We start from the raw sequence: 24575 nt of genomic DNA on the forward strand, positions 1-24575 counted from the left end.
CCTGAGGGTGTTCGTGGCGGCTTATTGGCCTACCACGCCCCTCGTGGTGGCTCGTCGGTATGGTTTCCTCGGTGGTGCACTCAGGTTGAGACCCTGAGGGGTCTCAAGCCTCTATTACCTCCATTCTTGGAGTGCGACCAATGGGAAGTATATCTGTCCAGTATGCGCACTGGGCACATACGGCCACAAAGAAAGCATGTGGCACGTTCAGAGCACGTTCAGTAGATGGATCACAGATGCCATTCCTACTACTTCCAAGTCCTCTGGTCTCCCAGCTCCATGGGGAGCCAAGACTTACTCCTTCTGAGGCTGCCTGCCTCCAAAAGCTCTGACAGCAGGTGTCCCCCTCCAGGACATCTGCAATGCTGCAGGTTGGTCCTCGCCCCTGACAATTGGTCCTCGCCCCTGACATTCGTCAGGTACTATGAGCTTGACCTCAGAGCCGCTCCAGGCTCGGCTGTACTCTCGGCCTAGTGCGCTAGGCCTAGAGGGTTAGCCACCTCCCTAGCCAGGAGGAGACTTCTCAAGGCGCATTCTTTCTGCGGAAAGAAGAGAAGTCGTTTTCGCCACGACGCTCCTCGTGTGCCCGAGGGCCGAGGAGTGTCCCTGCATCCTCGCGAGCCTGAGGGCCGAGGAGCAGACCTAAAAGCCTCTTGTCCGTGTAATGCTAGACAAAGGCTCATACTCTCGCGTCCCGGTATGCTTACCAGGCCGAGCTTCCGGTCCCTCTTGTTCTGGTTACTCCCAGACAAAGGACTAAGACTCCTCGTGAGCCCGAGGGCCGAGGAGTACCTCTCGCACTGGCTGGCGAACCAGGCAGAGGTCACGGTTCTCGTGTGCCTGAGGGCCGAGAACTGCACAGCCCTCTTGTCCGCGGAATGCTAGACAATGGCTTAATTCTCCTCGTGTTCTGACGCAGGATGCTATCAGACCGAGTGTATTTCGGTCCCTCTGGTTTCTGGCTTTCCCCAGACCAAGGACTAAGACTCCTCGTCTGCCTTCAAATAAGGCCGAGGAGTGCCTCATGCGCTGGCTGGCTACCAGGCAGAGGCCCCTACTGTCTTCCCCGTGAGCCCGAGGGCCGGGGATTGCAGTGCCCTCTTGTCCGCGTAATGCTAGACAATGGCTTATTCCCTCGCGTCCTGGCGGAGCTCCAGGCCGAGCCTTGGATCCCTCTTGTTCTGGCTGAACCCCCAGACAAAGGATCACCCTCTCCTCGTGTGCCCGAGGGCCGAGGAGCCTCCAGAGGTCAAGCTCACTGTCCCCGAGGGTCTGCGGACCGGGGACTACCCACACCATCTGTCCGCCGAGTGCTAGACAGTGGTCATTCGGTCCCTCTTGTTCTGGCTAACTCCCAGACAAAGGACTAAGACTCTGCGTGTGCCTGAGGGCCGCGGAGTACCTCTCGTTCTGGCTGGCGACCAGACAGAGGAAGACCTCCATTCCTCGTGTGCCTGCGGGCCGAGGAGCACTCTTGGGGTCGAGTGCACTGTCCTCGTGGGTCTGCGGACCGAGGACTACCTAACACCATCTGTCCGTCGAGTGCTAGACAGTGGTCGTTGCAGTCCCTCTTGTTCTGGCTACTCCCAGACAAAGGACTAAGACTCCTCGTGTGCCCGAGGGCCGAGGAGCACCTCTCGCTCTGGTTGGAGACCAGACAGAGGTAGAACCCCATTCCCCGTGTGCCTGCGGGCCGGGGAGCACTCTCGAGGTCGAGTGCATTGTCCTCCTGGACCAAGGACTACCTACACCCAGGGCTGTAGTACTCGAGTCCGGTCTTGGACTCGAGTCCGGTCTCGTTTTTTTATGGTCTCGGACTTGTCTCGGACTCGCTGGTATTCAGACTCGGACTTGTCTCGGTCTCGGCCACTGGTCTTGCCAAATATGGCTTTTGGTCTCGACCGAGTCCAGGTGTCTTTATTATGTTCCCAGTAAGCACACATTTTAAACTGTTTATAATTTTAATTTTTTCATTTCACCCACCCGAATTTAATTAAAATATTATTTTTCGTCACGTCATCTGCCCGAACCACCCATCACTACCAATAACCAATCACTAAAACAAAAAAACAAAACAAAAAAAGTAATAACCAATCACACACTAGATTATATTTGCACGGCAAGCTCTGCATCTGCGTGCCCTGCTAACGTTAATTTTCATTGATTCACACACACTCTAACATGACATAAGCGGTGCAATTTACACTATTGACTTCTAAGGATTTTGATAAGAAACCACAAGAAACAGGTGAATAAAGGCTGACAATCAATGTTTAATGTTCAGATGGTATTATTTCAAGACATGTAAAGCATTTTGGCTGGTTTATGTGTGTCGTGTTCTATGAGAGCTGTGTGTGGAGGGACGGGAATGTTTTTCTGAATGTCTATATGTGTTTCATTTATTTGTCCACGTTGTTTTGAACTACTGTACCGCTGTGTGTTGCGATCAGGACCGTTCAAAGCATCGTCACGATATGTTCATTGTCAAACTTCAAAATTAGACCATTTTTATTTTTTAAAAAAACGTCATTACTTCATTTGAAAAAGTTAACACATGTATTTTAGTTTGTGTATATTTTTTTCATTTGATCAGATAACATTTTAAGCTGTCATATGGTCGTGTTACAACGTGCCCCTCAGATGTTACAATGTACCCCATCTATGGGGCATGTTGTCACGTTTCACTTCCTTTCTTTTGAGGTAAATAACGAAAAACGTATACACTGTAAATATGAAACAAAGCGATATATTTGTACTAGACAAATGTGAAAATAATGTCGATAAAAATTGTACTCTGAACCCCAAGTGGATTTACATAAACCGCGAAATTCAAAAAGTGTTAGGTTGTGCCACGCTCTCCCCTACTGGTCACTTCTTTTCTACACTACTGTACATCTGCAGTGAAGCTATATTGTAATTTAGTTGCTTAAATGCTCAGTACTAATACCAAGCATTGGTAATAGTAGTGGGTTGGTGTTTGTATATCAGTTCTAACACTGCTATTTTGAGGTATCACCATATGTCATCATTCTGTTTTCTTTAGATTAATAGATTATATGATATCAAGGGGAATGTCTATACTTAAAAATCATGGGTGTTGTTACCCAGTCATTCATATTATCACAGCAATATTATGATTAAAGGTCATAGTTTGGATATAAACACTGATGTGATGTCTATGGTAGAAATTAAAACAGAGCACGTCATCTTTTGAAAGTAATTGGCGCTTCAAATAATGTTTGTGTCGATTGCATTGTTTCGCCACTAGATGGAAACAACTGTTAAAAAATGTATTTGTCAACGAATAGAGATTGATTCAAAAATGCAGATTCATCCAGTGATGTTTTTGTGAGCATGTCATTTATTCATTCAAACCACTTTTTCATAAATTTAATATAAAAAATCGGTGTGTTAAACTTATTCTATTTTAAATATAAATATTATGTATTAAATTATTAAGAATTCATTAAAATGAATTCAACACTTTTAAATAGACTGAAGCAATTAATATTTTGTCTCACATTATTTTGCTTAGTTTAGAATTGCGAGGAAATCGTGATCTCTATTTAATCTCAAAAAAACTAAAACTGAAACTAAACTATATAAAAACTAAATAGAAATGTGTTCACAAAATAGAAACTAAACTAAAACAAAAAAAAAAGTTAATGAAACTAATAAAAACTAAACTAAATTTTACTGAAAATTTGAAAACTATACCAAAGTAAAACAAATTTTAAAAAGCTAAACTAAATTAACCTTGGCTTCAACACTAGTCTGTTTTTTTTTTCTCTGGTCTCGACTTGGTATCGGTCTTGGTCTCGACTTGGTCTTGGTCTTGACATGGTCTGTCTTGGTCTTGGTCTTGGTCTTGTCTTGGTCTCAATCCCTTCTGGTCTTGGTAGTGTCTTGGTCTCGGTTTAGGCGGTCTTGACTACAAGTCTAGTTGTGACACTGTTTTTGCTTTTAGATCAACAAATAATAACCCAAAATGATTGTCTTGATGATGTCATGCATACGGCTTTTTTTCCTGTCCTGGACTCGGTCTTGACTCGGACTCGAACTTTTTTGGACTCGGTCTTGTCTTGGACTCGAACCTCTTTGGACTCGGTCTTGACTTGGACTCGACTAGTCCTGGTCTTGGACTTGTCTTGGACTCGACAAAGGTGGTCTTGACTACAGCCCTACCTACACCATCTGTCCGCCGAGTGCTAGACAGTGGTCATTCGGTCCCTCTTGTTCTGGCTAACCCCCAGACAAAGGACTGAGACTCTGCGTGTGCCTGAGGGCCGCGGAGTACCTCTCGTTCTGGCTGGCGACCAGACAGAGGAAGACTACCATTCCTCGTGTGCTCGAGGGCCGAGGACTACAGGGCCTTCTTGTCCGCGGAATGCTAGACAAGGGCTCTTTCCTTTCCACCCTGGTTGAGCAGACACTCGCAGGGCTCGGAAATTATGGGGGCGTTGGTAGTCTCGTTCCCCATAGCGTTCCTGACGCGGCTCGAGTTCCCGGAAGGGAACGTCTCGGGTTACGTATGTAACCTTAGTTCCCTGAGGGAACGAGACGCCGCGTCTCGGACCATAATTCCCGCACCCTGCGGCGCTCGCTTCATTCCTAAAAGAGCTGCCGCCGGCTTCAAACGCACGCGTTTTATACTTCCCGGTCGATGACGTCACCGCGCCTGTGACGTCACTCCCGTCATTTCATTGGTTGTTATACACAGTTCAGAGTGCGGCCCGCCAATGGCGTTCCCCATAGCGTTCCTGACGCGGCGTCTCGTTCCCTCAGGGAACTAAGGTTACATACGTAACCCGAGACGTTTTTGCACAGCATCAGATTTTCATTTTTTTTTTTTTTTTTTTTTTATTGTTCGTGGCTGTTTTTGCCCCATTGACTTCCATTATAACGTCATTTTTTGATTGCAAAGCCATGACACCATTTAATGATGAATTCTTGATTTTTTGTGGTTTTTCCTGTTGGGAAGAGGTAAAATTAGTAATTTTTACTGTTGATTATCAGTTGGCCCCATTAACCCTTTAGACAGGCCTTTGCAAAAAAAAAAAAAAAGCTTAGTTTTACATTGAGTTCTATGGAGTATAACAGTGTATATAAATAGCATCATCATATGGTGTCATGGCTTTGCAATCAAAAAATGTCATTATAATGGAAGTCAATGGGGCAAAAACAGCCACGAACAATAAATGAGGGAGAAAAATTGAAAATCTGATGCTGTGCAAAAACTAACAATGCATGAAAGCCAATGTTGTTACTAATCTTTCACATGTCCAAGACTGTTAAAAAGGTAAAAAAATAAATAAAATAAAATCCAGTCCACAATTACCGTTTATAATGAAAATAAGTAATTCTGTTTTTTTTTCCCCCTAAATCAGTGACATCATTTATGAACTTGGCAATTAAAGAGTCAAAATCCTGAATTTTTTCAAAACATTTAATAGTTTTGATCAGGACTGAAGTTGATTAACAGATTTATGCAAAAAAAAAAATAGAAAATAAATATTTATCCAATACATTTTTTTACAGCAATTTAATTTAGTAGATGTTTTCATCCACAAACATAACGAAAGGGTAGTGAATTTGCCCAGAGTGTATGGTTGAGTTTTTGAAAAATTTCAAAGCATTTTCTGAAAATATATGTCAAAATAAGATTTGTCAGAAAAAAAATATTCAATTTGCTAACCAAATTAAGACTCAACAGCACCCCATAGTAGACGAAAACGTCCCTAACAACATAAATGAACTGAAAGTCAGAATACAAAGTCTACAAAATTTATTTTTATAACAAATGAAATTTTAAATTAGCAGAGACCACTGATATAATTAAACTAGACCAAGGCCTGTGGTAAGTCTGAGATAAAAGCTAAGACCAACCTCTTCTTAAATACTTTTTATTTAAAACCTCAAACAAGGTAAAAAAAAAACCCAACTATGTCTGCCCTGAAATATTGATGAATCTGACACAATGCTTGATTGAGATGGAGGATTATTCTGTTGTAAAGGTGCTTTTAAAATCTAAAAAGAAAAGCAAAAAATTTTCTTGAACAATGTTCAACTTCGGCAAACATAAGAGATGATGGATGAGTTAAAACAGAGATGTGCGTTACATGCGTTACAACACATAAATTATGCCTTTTAACTAGATTCCCCCTTTTTCAGATTAGCACACTGTAATCTGACTAATCAGCACTGTGAGCCTTTGGCTTCAGTTCTACAATCACCAAACTCCCCCCTAAGAGAGCTGGACCTGAGTAACAATGACTTGAAGAATTCAGAGGTGGAGCTGCCTGGACTGAAGAGTCTAAACTGTCCACTCAACATACTGAGGTTTGTGTTTCACAATAATTAAATCAAAATGTTAATATTAATTTATTTTGACTATAGATGCAAATTTTTCATGACTATGATTGCAAGTAATTATATGGTTGTGGACAAAAGTTTACAAACATCTTCTAAAATATGCAAAATGTTAATAATTTAATCAAAATATAATGGGTAATTAAAAATGCACTGTTCTTTAATACTGCCCAGAATAAGCTATTTCATATCACAATCCTTTACATCTAATTTACAAGATAGATAGATAGATAGATAGATGGATAGATAGACTGTAAAAAATGAAAAGTTGACTTAATTAAATTAAAAAAATTAAAGGCAACTCGCTGCACAGCATTTTTTGAGTTTACTCAACTTTGGAGTTGAGTTGTTCACTCAACTCAAGTCACTGAGTAAAGTCACATGACTCGTTTTTGTTCAGCTAACACATTTTTCTTTGTTAAAAAGACTAAAGAGAGTTTCATAGACAAAGAGGTTTTGTCCTAGTTAGCACCTACACAATGTTATAAAATACAACTGTAACTGCAGGCATAAAATTTAGTTTATTATCTTGAATGCAGAAAGAAATACAAACAAGACAAAATAACAGCATTATTTCCTAACAGAAAAAAATGAGTCAATAAAATTAAATAAAAATTCTGGAAAAAATATCAAAATCAATAAAAAACTGAAGATGCAATCAGCATTAACATTTTTAAACAAACAAAAAATAGTACAAATACAAATTAAATACAAATAAAACAAAATACAAATTAATTGGCACAATTTATAAAGATTCTGAACAGATGAAAAAAATAAATAAACACAATTAACCAAAATAAATACAAATGACATTGTAAAAAATATATTCACATTGCAACTATTTAGTTTAATAATCCTTTAACATTTTGACATTAAGATGCTAATATTTGTTTAATTTAAAATATGCTCACACCAAAATTTAATTGTTCACAGCAAGAGTTTAATTTTCAGGGACTTCACCTTTGTAGAGCAGTAAGTGCCCATTTTCATAACGCCAAAAAACTAAAAACAGTGACATGAAACCGTCTTAAGACATTTTCAAACAATCTATTCACAGCAGGCACGTGCACACATAGACATCAAAGGGGGCTTGAGCACCTGCCCTTTATATTCCTGGAGAGAAAGTGCCCTTTTTTCTGGGGTGCTTTTTTTTTTTTTTTTTTTTTTTGAAAGATAATATATATTCTTATTTACGCACAGCTTCCCTGTCAAACAAATATATTTATTGAAGAATAGTATATCTAAATATCAGGTCAGTAGTTCTGAAGCGCCCATTCCCCCACCCCTGCGCAGCGGCGCACATAGACACGCACACCTGCAGGCAGCAGCAGCCCCTCCCAGCAGTGTTTTTCTTTTGAATTTCTTTTTAAATTTAAGTTAAATTTTTTCTCATTACATTAACAAAATAAATTTATTTAATTTAAGAAATTCGTGTCACATGTTCTCTTGCAGCAGCTGATTCGTTGTATACCCACGAGTCACGACTGCTTTAACTTATATGCAGATTTAACATGCGCAACGCACCGAAAATATAGATCAGTATTTTAATATAATGTGTAATGATATGCATTTTCATTATATTTTACAAAATATTTTCATTACCTATATGACGTAAGGTTAGACGTAATCTCGTTGAGGGCACACAGACTCGACATTGTTGTGGTAATCTTTGCGTAATAATCTTTTCCTTTGGCACACAAGCATAATTACTGTCACCTGCAGGACAAACTGTGCATTGCACCCAATGCTCGGTTGTGGTAAAAAGAATTCTAGAAACGATTCCAGATTTAGGGGGGGGGGCAGTGGAGTGGCCAAGTGTGCGGACGCAGGGGCACGAAATAACAGACCGCATTCTACATTGGAATTCAACCAAGGCATGCATGTAATAAAATAAGTTAGTAATAAGCATATATCATAGCATAAATTGGTGAATTTAGAAGAAATCTACAGATGCAAACAGAAGGAGGATAGATACACTCTAAAAAATGTAGTAAATCTGAGTAACTGCATCTGGTACATTAATCAATAAAACTGAGTAGAAATAAGTTAACATTAAACATTAAAATTAACAATATTTATAAAATAACATTTTATTTATGAGTAATTTAACTTTTTTTTAATTTCCTCTAAACCTTTATAAATAGTATTTCATACAACCACAAATACATACATGACATTGGCTTTTATTGATTTTTCTCAATTATTTTGGTAAGTTTAATTCAAACAATGAAGTAAGATATTCAGAGATTTTATTAAGTTAATAAAGTTAAACTAGTAGCATAGAAAATGTTTTCAAAACATGCACATTGTGGAATGGTTTCCTTTGCTGCTCTATAAACCTAGTGAATACTACGGAGACCATGGTTTCTGAGTGAACTGATTATTTTGTAGACATCTTTTGAAAATTAAACAATCGCATGAGTTTGAGGAAGATAAAATAAACTTAAATAATTTTTTTTAAAGGAAGTCAGTGTTGCGTTAATATATATACTTTTTTGTTAAAAAAAAAAAAAAAAAAAACGCAATTATGAGAAGTGCCCTTTATTTCATTTGAGCCCCTGCCCCTCAAAATGTCTGTGCACGTCCCTGATTCACAGTACAACAATCCCTTTGAATGTTTCTGATTTTAACATTAAGATGCTAAGATACATTATACTTACAGTAAAAGAAGCACAAGCAAGATTCCAGAGTTCAGTTTAGTACCTATGTAGAGCAGAGAGTTCCCATTTCAATAAACACATTCTCAATTACCTCAAAAGTATATCTGAGTTCTTTAGGGTATTTAAAATCCAAGGCGAAGATAAGGCCAAACTGGTAAGAAACAGCAGAATGTAGGTCTGAAGCTCCTCCAAAACAACAGCAAAGTTGGCAAAGGTAGGCAGTGTGCTAGGGGCGACATCATCCTCAGTTATAACAAGAATTCCAATTTTCATCCCTCTGGTCTGTCTTTCTGCTGGAGATGTGTCCTAATGAAACAACAAATACATCATTATCAGCGGATCTAAGTTTGTGTTCTTTTCTGATAAACAATTATATGAAACAACCAAATATAATAATTTTACTGTGAGTGGTTTATGAAGGTTTTTTTATGTATTTATTTTCAATGTAAACATTTTGCTTATCCTACATGTGGAACAGCATTTTTATTTTGTATGTTAATAAGTTTTAAATCCTACTGACCTACATTGAATAAGAGAATGAAGAATTAATGAAACATACTCACCAGACATTTTTAGACAGTGCAGGAGAATCTTCACAGAGAAACTAAGGGGGGCATTCAAGAACAGCTTGCTGTCTGTGATTCATAATATTTGAGGTCTGAAAAATGGGTACCAAATAAGAATTATTAGGGATGTCATGTAGTGTTATTTATTTTACCTTCAAAGTGTTACTCCACCCCAAAATGAAAATTTTGTCATTAATGACTTACACTTTTGTTCCAAACCCATAAAATTTTTGTTCGTCGTCAGAAGATATATTTAAGGAAATCTGACAGCTCTCTGTCCCTTCCATAGACAGCAATGTAATTAACAAGATCAACTTCCAGATCAGCATTTGCGGTCAGGGAGACTAATTGTTGAATTAATTTGTTAGTTTTGTTTTCTTTGCATACAAAAAGTATTCTCACAGCGTCGTAAAATTACAATTGAACACTTGATGTCACATGGATTATTTGACCCATCTCTTTGCTACATTTCTGGACACTGATAGGAAGCACAGAGAGCCATCAGATTTAATAAAATAAAATCTTAATTTGTGTTCGAGGACAAATTAAGCTTTTACAGATTTCGAAGGACATGGGGGTAAGTGATTACTTGCAAAATTTTAATTTTAGGGAGTAGTAACCCTTTAACTTAATGACTGTTGTGTGCAAAAGCACAAGACCTCATGAGTTAAAATGTATACATTATATGTAAAGTAACAAAACATCTACTAACGAGTCAATAAATTGACAATCTTTTTAGCATTGTGTTACTCTAAATTCAGCATTTAGTTTTATCAGCCCATGTTCACTTGAGAAATACACGATCAGTTTCCTCCTGAAAACAGTGAGACAATGCTATTTTCTACAATTAAAGGACTCTGATAAATCATACAGGTTACACATGATTGTCATTAACATGTTAGCTGTTGATTAAGCTTAAGAAGATCTTCCATCTCATTTCCACTGTCTTTCTCTGTACGACCTCAGAAGTTGTGGTGTATGTTGGTGTAACGATGATCTGAAGGTGGGAGGTCCATGTTGGTAATGCGTTTGAACTCATTACCTATTTGATGAAAGAAAAAACAGGTTTCAGCTATATAAAATATATATTAAAACTGTTCAACAGACAAAAACATCACCAAAAAGTAACCTAAGTTATAAAAACTATACCATAGTTAAATACTTCCTGTTAAAACTAGTACTTTTACCTCATTAGGAAAGGACAGGGCGGGCCATTGTTCCAGCATCTCAACATTGTCCATGCTTTTTCTGTGATGTAATAACAACACGATTACATTTTATGTTAAGTCTACATCACAAATTGCACATTATTTCTGATATCTGTGGTAAATAAAACCAGGATAGCAAACAATGGTTAATGATCACACTAATGTTTTACAAACATTTTAACAATATAATAAATATAATCAAATTAATAAAGCTACTTACTTCAAACAATGAAGTTTGTCATTATCTTGTGCTCAAACATTATTTCCAATAACTGTGGTAAATAAAATCAAGATAGTACAACATGAAGTTAAGATTTGCAAAATATAAAACCAGGATTATGACATATTTTCTTCTTAATGAGAAGTTATGCAAACTTGCTTTAAAATAATTAAGCTTGCCCAGTGACACTACATTACCGGTACTTAATTATGACTTTCAAAACTAGGTAAAAACACACAACTGTACATTTTACTGGCATTAAGCTCTAGCAGTACATATATTTGCATCATGTACATAGTGCTTAATGATGGCACTGATGTTTTACAAACATTTTTACAATGTAATAAATATAATAAAACAATAAAGGTACTTACTTTAAAAAATGAAGTTTGAAAGGTTGATGAAGTTTGTCCTGATCGTGTGCTCGCACCATTATTTCCGATAACTGTGGTGAATAAAGCCATTATTGCAAAACATTAGTTAGATTTGAATGATATAAAACCGCGATTACAACATATTTTCTCCTTGATGGGGACGTTCATGCAAAAACTCTAACAATAATGTAGCTATATTCTCGAACCATATGCTTAATGATGACACTGATGTTTTACAAACACTTTAACAACACATTAAATCGAATAGAGATACTTATGTTAAACGATGAAGTTTGGCTGTTGAACGATGAGGTTATGATCTTGGCTCGCACATTATTTACGATAACTGGTAAATAAAGCCAGGATTGCAAAACATGAAGTTAGATTTGCATTATATAAAACCGGAATTGAGACATATTTTCTCTTTGATGAAACCGTTCATGCAAACTTCCTTTATAAAAAAAGCGAGGCCAGTAAAACTACATTACTTATGACTTTCAAAACAGACAATTGTACATTTTACTGGCATTACAAGTTCTAATAGTAGATATATTTGCATGTTTAATGCTGGCCTTTCAACCAGTTTCACAATAATTCAATCAAAATGTTAATGTTAAATGTTATATTTTATTTTGAGGGATGTAACATAAATGATGCCTTTTCACCAGATTCCCCCCTTTTTCAGATTGGCACACTGCAAACTCACTAGTCAGCACTGTGAGATTTTGGCTTCAGCTCTACAATCACCAAACTCCCTCCTGAGAGAACTGGACCTGAGTAGCAATGACTTGAACGATTCAGGAGTAAAGCTGCTCTGTGCTGGACTGGAGAGTCCAAACTCAACGTACTGAGGTTTGGCTTTCACAATAGTTACATCAAAATGTTAATTAATAAATAATATCTAAAATATATTTAACAATATATGAATAATAAATAATAATTATAAATTAAAACATTAATCATATTAGTGTCACGGTGCTTTTAGGAAGGGCACAACATGAAGTTGAAGTCAAATGTAAAGTTCTTTAATAATAATCCACGGGGGTAATCCACAGACAAGACAGGCAGAAATACACATACGAACACACGAGGTAACCTTAAAGCCAGACAAAGAACACTGAACCCAAACCAAATAATAAAGACGAGACATAGACAGGTGCAGGGAATGACACTAATGAAAGGAAAACCAAATATGGGCATACAAGTAAAACCAAGACAGACATAATGATAAGGGGTGTTACAGTTAGCTGGCTTTATGTAGCAAACAGATTTTTTCTTGATTTTTTTTTTTTTACTTCATTATACATGTTAAAATTTACTGTGCAAGCTTTTGTTACTTTCACTGTTCATTTTATTGCTCTTTATTTATTTTAGAATAAAACACAAAAACACAAAAACAAAAACAGTTTTTTTATGCACCTGTCAAGTTTGAGATTTTTGGCTTTTTGATATCTCATAAAGTGTTTTTTTTTTTCAGACTAGTGGAAAGAAAACACCCAAAAGACACTGTTAAGTGTTTCTTTTATAGCACTTTATCTATTTGTGTCAATAGATTTCAATTACAATACATATTTTTAAAAGGTGTTTTCTCAAACTTAGTTTTTGCTCCTACAATGAGCCATAAATCTCCACTTCAGTAGCACTTACACACACTAAACTTAACATTTTTATTCCTCTCTATATTTTGAAGGTTTCTACAGAAGGATTTTGTACTATGTATAATCCTTTCAGATTTTTAACTGTTTTAAATCAATTTTTAAACAATTTTAAAAGTTTTTAAATTTCGTGTTTTATTGTTGTGATTGTTGTATGATTATGTTACTTAATTTTATGAAAGCACTTTGAATTACCATTGTGTATGAAATGCTATATAAATAAACTTGCCTTGCCATATATAATTTGATGATATGATGATGATTTTATACAACATTTTATTCCCCCAAAAATGGTAAAAAGAAAATATTGTTTTGTGTCTGTTCTGTTTTCTACGTTTTCTAAGTTGTACGTGATTTGGAGTCGATTCAGGGAAGCCCAGGTGGGCCTGTTTGCTTCCCAGGAGTCCTTTAATTTCAGGCTGTTCTATTCTCTCACTGAGGCTCTTTTTGGCATAGACGCGCTGGCAAACAGCTGCCCCGGGGGTTTACGCAAGTATGCCTCCTTCCCCAGTGAGCCTTCTTACCCTGCAGTCTCAGAATTGGCGTAGAACTCTTGTAGTTGTACCCGGTTTGGGGTTATACAATCAGTCTTCCCTTGACTAGACCTGGCACTTAATATCTCAAATTCTTTGTTTCCGCTGTATGGTCAGGTATGACCACGTCTCCCATAGACAGCTTATTCTCTCAATTTTTCTTTGTACTAAAAGTTACCACGATACTCTCTTCATTTAGTCATTGTGCCGTCACCACACAACGGTTGCTGGAGCTTAAAGGAAAACTCCACTTTTTTGGAAATAGGCTAATTCTCCAACTCCCCCCGGGTTAATGAGTTTATTTTTACCATCTTGAAATCCATTTAGCTGTTCTTCTGTTCTGGGTATATCACTTTTTGCATAGCTTAGCATAAGTCATTGAATCCAATTAGACCAATAGCATCACTTTCAAAAATGACCAACAAGTTTCGGTATTTGTCCTACTTAAAACTTGACACCTCTGCAGTTATATTGTGTACTAAGACCGCTGGAAAATGTAAAGATGCGATTTTCTAGGCGGATAAGATTAGGAACTACACTCGCATTCCGGCGTAATAGTCAAGGAAATTTGCTGCCATAACATGGCCGAAGCAGGCGCAGTAATATCACGCAGCACATCGCAGCACAAGGTGACCAACTGCATGCACAGGGAGTTCCTCGAGATCAAGATCATGCAATTTAAATGCACGTACTCTCTTTCTCTTCTTACTGTCAAGTGTTAAACCCTGAAATTATTATTTTGGGGAAAAACTGCAGGGAGACTTTTAAATATGTTTTTTTTTTTTTTTTTTTTTTACATCAGGTTTACATATGCTTTTTGTTACAAATATAAAAAAAATAAAAAATAAAATGTATTAAAAAATGGTGGAAATATTATAATGTGAAAAAGGTGGTCTTGGCACACATTGTGTTTCCAAAGGCATATTTTCCAAATGCACACAGTCTAAATTATAACAGTGCCATACTCTGAATCATGCAGCACACCAACCCTTTGTAATTTAATAATCACACTAAGAGTGCTCCCCAGTCCTGTTTCCTGAGATCTTTCTACTCATTTTAGATCCAACCCTAATCAAACACACCTAAACCAACCAGTTAAGATCTTCAGGAGCACTTGATAATTATACACTGGTGGGCATAGATTAATTTTTTTAATCTAGATTAATCTAGATTAAATCTTGAAATTAATCTAGATTAATCTAGATTAAAATGGCTAATTTGAATTCTGCTGAAGGCATTCAGAATATGAGAACGGGTTTCTCAAGCCAGGTGGCGCATTAGACCAGGCGCTCATCTCCTGTTTCCAAAATGCATTACAAACTGCTTGACAATTGCATTTACAACACAATTAACTATACAAACTTGTGTAACCAAGTACTTCTGCGCAAAAGGCTGTACGACGTGCGCGTTCCCGTAAAATACACAGGCGCGCGGGTATGGATAGCCTATCTGCGTGCATAGTCTTCCAATAAACTGCGTTGCTTTTAGAAGCGTAAATTCAGTTGTTGCATATAGTTTAATGTCTTTATTTCGGGATTATCAAAGTAAATTATAACTCAAACTTGAGATTTTACTGGGGCACAGCAGAATTTCACTGGGGCACGTGCCCCAGTAAAAAGGGTCTAGCAACGCACGCACCTGCCCTGAAGCGGCTTCATAACTGCATCAATGTTAGCACGTCTCATTTGATGTGGTAATTTCACAGAAGTTGAAGACTTGTTCTCGCCCCCTACAGTGCAATTCGACTAGGTATACGTCATCCGCGCTAAAATATCAAGGTGAAAGTCATCATATCTTGCGTAGTTTAGACCCTGCTCCTAACCCAACTTTGAGAATAGATTAACGGCGATATTTTTTTTATCGCGCGATATGAGTCTCACGTTAACGCAGCACGTTAACGCCGATAACGGCCCACCACTAATAATTATACACTGGTGTGTTGGAGCAAGGCTGGAACCAAACTGGTAGACGGGTAGAGTTTGCACATGTACATTGACTTGTAGTGATGTGTCATTCATGAACGATTCATTCAATTTGAACAAATCTTTAATATAACTTGGGAATGATGAGTCGTCTCAGGAATGAATTGCTAATTTTATGTTGACCGTGCATGCACACCATCCTATTGGTTCTTTACAGGAAACAGAAATGATTAGTTAACCTCTCGAGTCTTTTGTTCTTTTGCCATGTGGCGTGACCACAGTATTGAATACTGTGATGAGTCGGCTGCCCCCCCCCCAATTATCATCACCCCCCTTTATTCGCTGCCCTTTTTTTTCACAAATAATGCATTTGTGAATTTCTATCATGGTTAACATTATTGAATTTGGTAATAAAGGGGCTTTAAACCATATCCCTATGATGAGGAAAATCACTTTGATAAAGCTAAGATACCTACATAAATGAGAAATGTACAGTTTATAATATATAATTTTTGTATTTGTTGTAAGATACTGAGCCGGATCCAGGCATGTGACAAAAGAATGAACGACTTGAATCAAAAGAATGGAGAGATGAAATAATTTTGTTTCCAGGACTGTCTAGCATTATAGCCTGTGGGTCTAGGAATGAATGACTCAAACCCAAAGACTCAGGAGGAGAACTAATGATTTGATTTGGAGCCGCTGGGTCGATGGGCCGAGGTGGAGTCCGGGACGGAGATGAGGGATCCTCCAGCCATAATGCCGATGAAGACTGGCTGACCTGTGGCAAACCCACTGCACAGATGAGAGACTGAGGGTCGTGTTTCCCCACATGGTTGCCTTTCTTCTCCCTAATTACCTCCTCCTCCTGCTGGAGCAGGGGGACAAAGGTCTCAAGAACCATACTAGACAGTATCACAAGTTATCTCCGATGTCAATTTAAACACTACATACAGAGCGGCAGCTTCCGAAAATGGTCCTTGACGGACTTTGCCGCTTTTATGGACTGGACACTGGCAAGGCACAGATCCTCCTTCACTGTCAGTGCTGAAGAGGATCTTGTCAGTGGCGTTATGAACACAGAGGTATCTGTGGTGTTCCAGTCTTCTGTCACAGTACACTGTCTGGAGAAACATGCAGGACCATGTCTACCGTCTTTTAATCATGAAACACAAGGGAATAAGCCACATTCAAGGCTTGAAAAGACACGTGTAAAAACAAGTAGACTGGACGAAAAGGAAGGTACAAGCAGGAAACTCAGGAACCAAGGCAGGGGTAAAACAAGGAAAACAAGTCCACAACACTGACACCTCTGGAGTATTCTCATTAATCTCTTTGGAATTCCTTTAAACCCTGCCTTTTAAAAAAACAGTGCATTTGATGTTTTGACTGTTAAACTTTTTTTCCAACATTCCATGTCGTTGCTACGTTTTTTTTTTTTTTCTCTAATAATACATAAAACTAACATGAACATCATGTTTCTGTAGATTATCTGGCTGTATGGTGATGGCAGAAGGTTGTGCTGCTCTGGCATCAGCTCTGAAATCAAACTCCTCACACCTGAGAGAGCTGGATCTGAGCTACAATTTCCCAGGACCATCAGAAGTAAAGCGGTTCAACCATCTAAAAAAACTCAAGTAAGTTCAGTTTTCCAAATTAGTTAGCAATTAAATAAAAACGTTTACCTGTGGATCTCAAATAAAAGCCATTTTAAAACTTTCCTTGTGCTTCAGAGGCATTGCAGGGGGAACGGATAAGGGGGGGGGGGGGGTTGTGTTGCATTTATTTTATTTCCTGATGTCTTGATGATATCTTTTTATTGAGCAGAATTCAGTGGAGATCTTAAAACAATGATGGGTAAACGGCTACAGTGCAAATTCTGGTGTTTTATTTAGAAGTGAAGTCAAGACCATACCCCCAAGTTCAAGATCAGATCCTCAAAGACCAAGACTAGGACCACACTGTTACAGAACTGATCTGTTGCCTTTCCGTTCGTTCACCACCAGGTGTCACACTCTTACCACATGGACTCTTGCATCACACAAATTCTCGCACCACAACTACATTTCCCATAATCCCCGGTCCTGGCACTGGCCTCAGACTGTCTGTTACACACACTGTCTGACACACACACATACATACAGTACACGCACAGAGACAGACAGACAGACAGACAGACAGACAGTCACAGCCACTGTCAGTCTATGAACATGTACAAGTATTGCTGTTTCATCTCTGATTTTCTGGTTCTTTAGTAAGATTTTCTTGGTTATTTAGTTATTTTCTTTTTTGTAGTTCAGTTATTGTGTTGGTTTTGATGACCCATGAAGCCAATGAAAAAGACAAAAAGTGGCAAGAAAGTTTGATTGGAAACTATTGAATTTTTTAAAGGGGCCATGAACTGCCTTTTTTATTATTTTGTACTGTTATCTAAGGTCCACTTATAATGGTAGCAAAATTTTTACATTTAAAAAAAATCCTAATTTAGAAGTAATAGGCCATTTTCAGTCCTGTTTTGACCCCTCTCATCAGAACACTCAGATTAAATAGGCATGGCAGATTGTAAACTCTGAAGTAAACACCCACTGCTATGATTGGCTAATAGTTGTGTATGGTTGACAGTTTATATCCCTTATAGATGGACACTGCTGTGATTTAGGTCAAAAATGCATAAGTAACTCAATACATATCAAACGAGCTGTAGGAAGAGACAAAGCAATAGTGAGCCATAATAAAAACAGTTCATACTTGTGTTGCGACAATAATGTCAGATAAACGATACATTTGCAAATTGCTAGGCAGGGCTAAACAGGCAGTCCTGTCGTAGCAGGCATTACTCTTCTGCGAAGGTGGTGCTTGTCCACACTATCACATAAACACACTAGAACATTCCAAAAGCTGTCATTTTGGTAGACTGGCTTCAATGTAAACTGTTTCAAGACTAATGACAAAGTTTTGAGTTCTAAAACTTGCAGGATTTTTTTATAGTACAGTATAGTTCAGTATAGACCCTCTTATATGTCAAGGGAAAATCAAGGGAATTTTGGTATCTCAGTTCATGACCCCTTTGATAATGCATCAGCTCAGGAGACAAATTATTTCCAGAGAGAATCACAGGCTTCAGTTTCATGTTTCAAATCATCAGAATGAAAATGTTTCTTCAGTCAGAGACACTTTTTGTGTTTCTGTCAGTCTAATCAAACACTTATAGAGAAACACCTGGTGAACTTTAGGCTGAGGTTCCACTGCATTATTGTGTAACATTAATATTGTGTAATATTTATCCGGGTGTATTTTTGTGGAGATCATGTATTTTTAGCAGCACATACATTCCTTTAAAGCAGTACATAATTGCTTAACGTTCACCGTCCCACCTGTGGGATGCTTGGTGCTCTTTTTTCCGTTGTCCTTTTTCTCTAACCATCAAATTCTAATTATTGATACTTTTATTGATACTTTTTTTTAAATTCTTTTATAATCTTCTGCAATAATCTGCTGATTGACTTCTTTAAAAAGAGACCAGCCTTAGATCTGTATTCCAAAGTGTTCATGAATTACAACAATTAAAGTTTGGATAATGCACTTTCATTTTAAAAAATGGGGGGTGACAGTATGTCAAAATATATATCAATATATTAAACTCAACCTGAATGATCTTAAAAGCTCAAATCTAAGTAGCAGTTATAATGTATATCAATTCTAAACATTATAATAAAAATATAAAGATCAGCTGCTCAAATGGAATTTCAGTGGAACTTATATTTAGTGTTTCTCTATTTTAATACATTAAGCAACACTAATGAGAATTTAGATGTCTTTTTTTTCTTAAATACATTTCTTTAAATATCATCCCTAACATACAGTTTGGATACAGTAAGAATCATCTAAATTTGTTTAATCAAACAATCAAGCTAGTCAGGTGTGTGTTTGTGTATAGAGAGTCAATAACAGTGAAGTGATGATACATTTGACTAGATGTTCTTGATATCTGGACAACACTGGACACACAGGATTGAGTGAATGTTTATTGAATCATTAAACACTTTTAAAGAAATGTAATAACTGCTAAATAAATGTTTCATGCTGCTGTCATCACTGTATTTAATCTTTTACTTTAATTAGTTTTTGTTTATAGATTTAATCATTAACAATATTTTTATTGACTATTAACTGAAACTACACAGATAGATTTGGGAGGTTTTAGATTATCGACACCACTTTTGTCACAATGATTTGCTTAATCTATAAAATTAAGATGGACTGTATTATAATGTTAGAGAAGAGGATCCAAAACAGTAAACTGCATAGAGTTTTAGTAAGTGACTGACATAAAAGTGAAAACATTTCAAATGTTGGATTTTGGACATTGTCCCAAACAGCTACAAAAGTTTGCTCTATTTTCTCCTGATCACCCTGGATAGAGGATTTCATTGAGTGAGTTAAACATTTAGGAGCCCTTTGATGTTGTAGGCTATGGCCACAATGCCAGTGGTTGAAACTGCGGCATACATAATTCTCATTTTCACCACTGGTCTTTTATGACTCCTCCCCCTGCACTTTCTCTCGTTATGCATCCGGCACTCTCATTGGCTGTATGTGTTTAATGTAATATTCAGTCACAACACATTTTAGACTCACAAACACTTACAAATTCTTAGCTAGCTAAATGGCTATGGTGTCACAGGAATGTGTCCTTTTGGGATGCATTACTTTACTCTGGGTTGAGGCCTATCGGAACTGACAGGGCATTTAGCTTCCTCGTTGTATCTGGCGTTACAAATGTAATCCTGTTTCCTGAGAGGGATGGGTAGCTGCATTGCGTTGCCATGCTTTGGGCAAACAGGGTAACTCCAGACATTTTTTTTTTAATGCCATCATGAACACTGATGACACAATATAACACTGTTTTTATGGCAATCATGGAGAATATCAAAATGTATTACTGATATCAGGAACCTCACCTCATAAGTATCATATCAAATAGAATCAATATAAAAATGGCACAAGTGTAGAATCATAACAACAGCAACATGATTGAACCTTTTGAAACAGCAATTTCATAGTGAAACTTTAGGTAAATATTAAAGACTGACTAAACACTAATGTAGTTTTCACTGATATTTACAACAGTTTTTGGATCTGTGTAATTGTCCTTGTAAATGTCAACAGCATTCAGGGGAAACTGACATCCCTTCCACACCACCTATGAGGTTTAAAGGAACACATTCATTATTTATTTTCATGCCATTCCAAGCCTTTATGCTATTATTTTGAAAAGCAAATGCAAAACTTCTCAAATACAAATGTGATGCATAAAACTAGTGTTACTAGTGTTCTTTTATTTATTTATTTATTTATTTTTATTTAGTATTTAATGTAATTCATTTAATAATTTCTGACATATTTAAAATTCCTTAAAACCTAGTCTAATTGAGTAAAATCATTCAGCTGGAATTCATAGAGTTGATATAATGTATCTTCAATCAAAATATGAACAACTAATAAATATGTACAATGTGTATAATATGCATGCATAGTCATAAAATAAATATACCTTTAGATGAGTGTATTTTGCTGGGATTCTAGTTAGTTAATTATTTTATGATATAGTATTACAACTAAATACAATAGTTGATTTAGTATTTTTATAATGTAGTCTTATTAATGTTCTTAATTTAATATTAAAACATTATCCTGTTCCTGTTAAATTCCACCTTTTGAAATGCAATAGGTGAAGTAGGAATGAAATTGTTTGATGTTTACAAATGCAATTTCACAGTGTGAATCCACATTTTATTGCATGAATACATCACAAATATCAATAGCCTACAACGTTGCATTTAATTTTTTATTCATGTATTTATTTATATCTGGCAATATGGTAACATTAGCATAAACTTGATTTTGGTTTAGTTATTTAGCGCATTAGATATTAGCTACTGTTGGTGTACCACATTGCTCTGATTCACCCAAAGTCTATCTGTTAAATGAATTTATTTAGATTTTTGCTGCTGACATAAATAAATACTGTCCTCTTAGCTGTATGAAGCGGAACTCATGTGACTCTTAAAGAGAAACCGAAAGCGACCGTGTCAGATATGGTCAGATGATGAGACGGTATTTCGGATGGTATGAAATCAACAGTGGCTTCGCACATGTTACGGTAAGTTCGTTAAAACGTTTAATATCAGTAACCTTAATAATATTAAGCAGACATCTTGCGTCTAAACAGACCGTATGTCGAACTCAAACACGACAAAGTTATTCGTTATACTCTCCTGATAGCGACGTCAGACGGAAGAGCAGGGCTGTTTGTACAGTTACCAACTCTAGGCCTGTAGTAGCTACTCCTAACTTTCTCCTAACACAATTTGTCTCGCTATAATCCTAATCAAACACACATGAGTAAACTCATCAGCACATTACTATAAAGCAGAGGTTCGCAACTCTGGCCCTAGGGATCGCATAGTTTACAACCTTGATCAAACTTTTGTAGCAATCATGAAGACCTTGATTAGCTTGTTCAGGTATGTTTGGTTCAGGTTGGAGCGAATCTCTGCAGGAAAGTGGACCCCAAGGGCCCCTTTTATAGAGACTACAAAACCTGAGAGACATCCAAATGTGAACTTTTTGGGAAAGGCCAGCTCTCAAGTACTAAAGCATTAGCCTATAATACATACCCAGCTAGCAGGGAACGTTCTCAGAACATTGGCTAACATTCCGTACATGTTTGGTTAATGTTTCAGAAAAAAACATTTGAATGTAATGTTCCAAAAATGTTTTAAGAACGTTTGTTATTTCAGAACATGTTCCTATAATGTTAAATATTACTAAAGCGAGAACTGCTTGGTAATGTTCTTAAAACATTTTTAGAACCAAAAATTTCTAGCTGGGTACATGCATGCATACATACATACATACAGACATACGTAATTGTTAGATTATATTAACTAAGATTAAAAAATGCTGTAAACAGTGCTTATATTCATTTTAAGGAATGTAGATTAAAAAGTGCACATGTAACTGTATGTAGTAGTATTATTTCTTTACAAATACAATTTACAGACAGAGTATGACCATTTGCTAGTAAATTAAATGTAAATATTTAGTATGAAGCTAAAATTTGCGCATCCTTCCTTTTGTGAAAAATATTTTAATAGTAGAATAACTAAAATAATCATTTAAAAAACGTATGAATCGCTTATAATAATTATAATTTGAACAAAAACAAATAATCAACATCAAATTTATTATGACAAAGGTTAACTCTTCAGCACATTTTATCATGACATTCCTGCAGAAAGAACTCCACATCATTGCTAAAAAAACTAAATTAATAAGATGAAAATATGAAAAACTATGAAATATGCAAATAATTATATAATAATGAATATTAACCAATAATAAAAAATGATGAATGCTCAAGACAACATGTACCATAAATTCACAAACCATAATATAACAGAAGAAAGTTGACCAAATATTTATATTCATAAATAAATACAAAACACACAGTGACATCCCAAAGTGGTACAATTAAACATAACAGCAAATTCAAGCTTCATAAATCAAATTTAAAAAGGTATGCACAGATTCTTTAATTGTAGCAGATAGCACTTATTATATATAAATTGTTTAAACAGACAACTGACCGTAAACTGAATGTGGCCTCCAGAGGGAGAAGCCTTCAAATAAGACATAGCTAGTGTGTTTGAAATTTAAAGACATGATGTGGCATGATGTGAAGCTTTATGACCATTTATGTCCATGACCCTTAACACTTATGAATAAAAAATGAAAAACTTACTCAGTACATATTTCTAACTGGAGAATTATTATGTATTATTGTGTGGCCTGTTGCAGCTAGCTGAAAAAACCAAAACAAATCCAGCCTGGTTTGGGTCAGGTTCAGTGGACTAACAACACTGTATAAATGTTCTCTGTAGACTAAGAGTTTGTGATTAACTCTAGGGTGCGTGTGCCTGTAAGTGTGACATGTGCAGCCAACAGCCAATCACAGACAACATGGAGAGTGTCCATTTGATATATACATATTAATTTGAATTATTTGATATGAATTATAAATAATTATATCAATATAAATATAATAAATAAGTAAGTACTTTAATTTGAAGCAAGAGATACAGGATGAGTAGCTTTATTGCATCAGAAATATGTCACATTTGCTCACAGCTGATTTGTCCATATCAGGGGCACTGTTAGGGGGACGAAGGTTAGGATGATTCCAAGAATCCGACTAGGGAAAGGGGTCCCTAACATGATGCCTGAGTCATAAATGAGCTCAATGTTGATGTCAAACTCCTTAAAAAAAAAAAAAAAAAAAAAATAGCAATTACTGCAGGGTATGTTTCCCAAACTCTAACACAGAAATGCCTCCACCAAATTCAACTGTTTAGTCATTTGTGTAAATGCTTATGAAAATGTTTTTCTTCATAAGTTTAAAAACATATTTCATATTATTTCAACAGAAGATTAAGAAAAAGACTCAAGTAGTTGTGTACAAGCAGTAACTTTAATGCATATTGAGCTAATAATCCAAATTACAACTAACTAAATTACAGCCGTAAAACACAATTAATTCATAACTAAATGTGTGGATAAAAATGTTAAAACAAAAGTAAATTACTTTCAGTGTTGATACAAAAAATGAAAAACATGGCGTGCAAACGTAGCCGGTAAGTCTAAATGCTGGAGTACTTATCAATCAGTTTATAAAGCAAACATTTTGCTTTATCATTGCATATTTGGTGACATTTAAAGCATTCAACAATTAATCTGCTCATATGTAATTTGATTATTAGCTTTTCAGTGCCTTTGTTGTTGTTAGTGATGCAGAAATATCCAGAAACATCCAGTCCTTGTTGATCCAAAAAGTCAATATGGCCTCAGTCAAGAATCGCACCTTTAACAGTAAAATCCACCTGTTAGTAAATTTGAAAGACTAAATAGTGTCATGGAAAGGCACACATCTAAAAAGCCTTGTAAAGATTACTCAAGATAATACATACAACATTTTGTATTGCCAACAAATTGATATTAAGTTAGTT

The 24575-nt window shown here is 36.5% G+C and overlaps 2 protein-coding genes across 4 annotated transcripts in view; both read left to right on the plus strand.

The window, feature by feature from the left end:
- LOC141337759 (NACHT, LRR and PYD domains-containing protein 3-like) overlaps window positions 1-24575 on the plus strand; it is an 887345-nt gene that overhangs the window by 622238 nt on the left and 240532 nt on the right. The gene's annotated exons all lie outside the window — the stretch shown is intronic.
- LOC141337831 (uncharacterized) overlaps window positions 21585-24575 on the plus strand; it is a 32350-nt gene continuing 29359 nt past the window's right edge. Inside the window, exon 1 of the mRNA XM_073843418.1 lies at window positions 21585-21670. The gene's annotated coding sequence lies outside the window, so the exon portion shown is untranslated. The remainder of the gene's footprint in view (window positions 21671-24575) is intronic.

The sequence above is a fragment of the Garra rufa genome, chromosome 1 (assembly GCF_049309525.1).
Source record: "Garra rufa chromosome 1, GarRuf1.0, whole genome shotgun sequence".
In the NCBI taxonomy this organism is placed as follows: Eukaryota; Metazoa; Chordata; class Actinopteri; order Cypriniformes; family Cyprinidae; genus Garra; species Garra rufa.